Below are 5,239 nucleotides of genomic sequence, written 5' to 3'. Positions count from 1 at the left end.
AAATACTTTTGATTTTATTAAAGAAAGTATAAAATATTGAAATCTACATTTTTTTTTTGGAAGTACTGGGGGCTTTTGGATTCTACATTTTTAAACACTATTATGTTAAGAATCAGCTGTCTCTTCATACTACTGGACGTTTCAATACTTCTTTTCATCTCGAATAACATATTTCTAAAATATCTTGAATTCTGAAAAGTAAGCAGAGAAAAAAATATTACTATTCCTAACATTGTTTTTAAAGTTTAATTGTGGGGCTGGGGATGTGGCTCAAGCGGTAGCGCGCTTGCCTGGCATATGTGCGGCCCAGGTTCGATCCTCAGCACCACATACAAACAATGATGTTGTGTCCGCTGAAAACTAAAAAATAAATATTAAAAATTTCTCTCTCTTTAAAAAAAATAAAATAAAGTTTAATTGTGATGAAATGTACATAAAATTTATCATTTTAACCATTTTTGTGTGTACAGTTCAGTAGTGTTAGTATATAACAAATCTCCAGAACATTTCATCTTAAAAAACTGAAATTCTTACCCATTAAATAATAACTCTTGCTTTTCCTGCAACCCCACCAGTCTTTGATAACCACCATTTTGCTTTGTTCCTACTATTTTAGACATAAGTGGGTACACCTTTTTTGATTGTTTTGTTTTACTTAGCATAATAGCTCTAAGGCTCATCCATTTGGTTTCTGGACTTGCTGGCCAACACTTGTCATTTTTTAAGATCTCATTGTTCTTTTGGTATTTTAACTTTCTCTAGTGATATAGAGAGCATTTTTTTCATATAGTTATTTTCCATTTGTATATTACCTTTGGATAAATACATATTTATTTGCCCATTTTCTCACTAGGTTGTTTTATGTTTTTGTTGAGTTGTACCAGTTCTTTTGGATGTTAACTCCTAGTCAGATGTGATCTGAAAATATTTTCTCCAATCGCATAGGCTGCCTTTTCATTTTATGTCTTATTGTGCACAAATGTTACACCCAAGAAATTACTAACAAACCAACGTCAAGTTTTTCCTGTTTTTCTCTCCTAGGAGTTTCATAGTTTGGGTCTTAACATTTTAGGTCTTTAATCCATCTTGTGTTAATTATTGTATGTTGTAACTTAAGGCTCCATGTTCTTTCTTTTGGAATGTGGTTCTACAATTTTTTTCAGCAACATTTGTTGAGGGGACTGTCCTTGCCCTATTGAGTAGTCTTTTTTTATTAGTTGCTCAAAACATTACGATGATCTTGACATATCATATATCATATATTTGATTCAAATGGAGTATGAATTCTTATTTTTCCCACGTGTTCAGATTGCAGGATCACATTGGTTATACAGCCACGTTTATACATACTGCCATACTAGTGTTTGTTGTATTCTGCTGCCCTTCCTATCCCCCCTCCATATTGAGTAGTCTTGATGCATGGTTGAAAATCAACTGATAATACAAGGTTTTAAATTATTTAAGGGTGTATTTTTGGGTTGTATATTCTATAGTATTGATATATATCTATTATGCTAATATCACTGTTTTAATTACTATAGCTTTATAAAATTACATGAGGAAGTGAGTACTCCAACTATCTTTTTTTAAATTTCTGGGACAATGTCTCCCTTTGCTGCCTAGGCTGGTCTTGAACTCACAATTCTCCAGCTTTTTCCTCCTAAGTCCTGAACTAGGTGTGTGTACCTGGCCAATTACATTGTCTAAAAATTGTTTTGGTACTTAGGGGTCCTTTGAGATCCCATATTAACTTTAGGATAAATTTTTTCTTTTGTTTTTTGTACCAGGGATTGAACCCAGCAGTGTTTATCAGTCAAGCCACATCCTTAGCTCTTTGCTGTATTTTATTAAGAGACAGGGTCTCACTGAGTTTCTCAGGGCCTCAATAAGTTGTTGAAGCTGGGCTTGAAATGGTCCTCCTGCCTCAGCCTCCAGAGTCACTGGGATTACAAGTATCCACAACCACGCCCGGCAACTTTTTCCATTTTGGAAAAAAAAAAAGCCATTGGGATTTTGATAAAAATTGTACTGTATCTGTAGATTGCTTTGGGTAGTATTGACATCTTAAGAATAAACAGCAGAGCAGGATCTAAGATTATGTCTGATACATAAAGGAAAATAAGAAATTATTTGTAAAATAATTCTTCTTAGAAAAATACTTCATCCTCAAAAAGTTGAGGAGTTATAAGGAGTCTAGCATGTGCAAGGGCCTGGGTTAAATTCCCAGTACCCTACAAAAATAAAAAAACAACCAACTTTTACCAACTTTGAAGTGTTGCCTAAATTTTCATAATTCTTATGTGACTATCAGCATTTTTTCCCCAGAACATTTGTAAAATATTTTTGATTGACCAGTGAGACAAGTATTTTGCCAGGATCATTACATTTACATAAACAGCAGAGCAGGATCTAAGATTATGTCTGTCTGATACATAAAGGAAAATAAGAAATTATTTGTAAAATAATTTACAAATTACATTTACATATAGTCTTAGTAGTAGTGTTTCCAGAAATACTATACATATTAAAATAAATACTGTGGTTTACAGACAGGGTTACCATTCTATTTAACTTCTGGTTTTCAGAGTACATGTACTTGGTTTATTTTTGAATGTTTTATTCTTTAATACCACTATAAAACGGAATCATTTTCTTAAATTCTTGGTTTATTATTTGTATATTTCAGAAATGCAGCTAATTTATTAAGTCTACATTCTACAACTTGCCGGATTTTTGTGGAATGTTTAGGACTTTCTACATCTAAGCTCATGTATTCTGTTCTGTAAAGATACCCCTTTTTCCAGTTGAGGTCCTTGCATTTTCTTGCCTCCTTGCTCCAGCTAGAATTCCCAGAACTATGGTGAATGGAAGTAGTGACAGCCTGCTTGTCATAGTCCTTTGTTTTTACCACAGACTTAAAAATTTGTTGTTTACATGTATATGACAGTAGAGTGTTTTGATGTATTATACATACATGGAGTATAACTTATTCTAATTAGAACCCATTCTTTTAGTATTTTTTTTTAGTTATACATTACAGTAAAAGCTGTTTTGACATATCATACATATAATGTATAACTTCGCATTTAGAATCCCATTCTTTTTTTTTTTTAAGAGAGAGAGGAGAGAGAGAGAATTTTTTAATATTTATTTTTTAGTTTTCGGCAGACACAACATCTTTGTTTGTATGCGGTGCTGAGGATCAAACCCAGGCTGCACGCATGCCAGGCGAGCGCGCTACCGCTTGAGCCACATCCCCAGCCCTAGAATCCCATTCTCGTAGTTGCACCTGATGTGGATTTCACTAGTGGTATATTCATATGTGAATACAGAAAGTTTTATCTTTTCTATTCCCATCCCCACTCCCTTCCCATCATTCCTGGTTTTCTAATCCAGTGAACTTCTATTCTTCCCCCCCAACGGACCATTTTTATGGCTTTATTATATTCAGGTTGTTTCCTTCTGTTTTTAGTTTTCATCGTGATCATTGTTAATGTATTTAGCAAATTATTCTTCTGTCAATTTAAATAGCCACTTGTCATGTTGTTTCCCCCCTTTTATTAATGTTGGAATATTTGATTCCTGTACACTGAGCAATGTGTGCATTCCAGGAATAAATCCCACCTGGTTATGGAATTAACTTTTTTAAAGTACTACTGAATCATTTAGCTATTATTTTGAGTCTTCAGTATTCAGGGATATTATTCTGTGGTGTTAGTGTTTGGTCTTATTGTCAGGGTGATAAGGGCCACATGGAGGGGGATTGAAAATGGAGGTTGAGGGGATTAGTGTTGATTTTTAAATGTCTGCCAGAATTCAGTGAGGCCATCTAATTCTAGGTTTTCCTTTGTGGGGAAGTTTTATCACTGATTCAACCTTCTTACTAGTCATAGTTCTGTTCTGATTTTTTTTATGATTTAATCTTAGGTTATTCTTGCTTAATATTTTCAAACAAAAGTAAAACTGGGTACAAGCCAGGATCTCTGGCATATGAAGCATGTACTCTCAGGGGCTTGGGAGGTGAGGCAGGAATACTGCCTGAGCCCTGGAGTTGGGAGGCCACTCTGGGTACACAGTGAGTTTGATAAAACGAAAAAACAAACTAGATGCCATCACTGATAATTGTGATTTTATGCAAAACCTATATTAAAATGTTAAAAAAATGAAGATACTTTAAACATTATTTCTGAGCTTTGCTCTATTTTCTCCCTGTATATCAGAGGCAGTGCGTGATTTCCTCTGATCTTGTCAACAACTGTTGTCAGTTCTAACTTCTTTTGAGTTTTTAAAGTATTAAAATATATCCAATAATTCTATTGAATCTGAAATAAAGAAGGGTGTCTTGTGTTAACTCAGTTCATTGTCCTAGGGAAAAATTTTGCTTTGAACACCAGACATCTAAGGATGGTTCACATATTTTTGAACAGCTGGAGAGTAAACGTGGTGCTGTGTAGCATTTGATCTACCATTACTTATTCATCTAATCCCTTAGAGGACATATTAGATTTTGCAATTACAAATATTTTTATGAATTTTTTAAACATGCATGTATGTGTGTGTGCGCGCACACACACACACACACACACACTAACAGAATACTTTCCTAGAAGTATTACTAGATCAAAAGGTATATGTGGGCTGGGGTTGTAGATTAGTGGCAGAACAAACATACGTGAGGCACTGGATTTGATCCTCAGCACCACATAAAAACAATAAAGGTTAAATTCTTTGATAAAAAGGTATGTATTTATACATCTCAAAGGTGGTTCTGTCTCCAGATCTTTTACACTCAATGACTTTTCTGAACAACTAGTTTATTGTCAACATTGAATTAGTAAATATGTATATTTATTTACATAAAATATTGAACCCAGGACCTTGCACACGCTAAGCAAACAGTCTACCACTGAGCTACATCCCAGCCCTTTTTATTTTATTGACAAGTCTTGCTGTTTTCCAGGCTGGCCTTGAACTTTTGATCTTCCTGCCTCAGCCTAAGGCGTCTCTAGGATAACAGGCATGTGCCCCACCTCTACATTTAATTAAGGTACTGTAGATAGATTAACTAGACTTTTGCTAATAGGTGAAAGAATAACACCTAATAATTCGAGGCTCTTGGAAATAATGCTGATTTTGATAAATATACTAACAAAATCTAGTTTTAAAAGGCAGGAGTTTGAAAGTCTGTTACATAATTTTTACCTCTGGCAGGTAAATACCACTTTTCAGCATTCAGTCA

Source organism: Spermophilus citellus (genome assembly GCF_964194105.1).
Source record: "Spermophilus citellus genome assembly, chromosome: 5".
Lineage (NCBI taxonomy): Eukaryota > Metazoa > Chordata > Mammalia > Rodentia > Sciuridae > Spermophilus > Spermophilus citellus.
The sequence above is the reverse complement of the archived record's forward strand: the minus strand, read 5'-3'. Positions refer to the sequence as shown.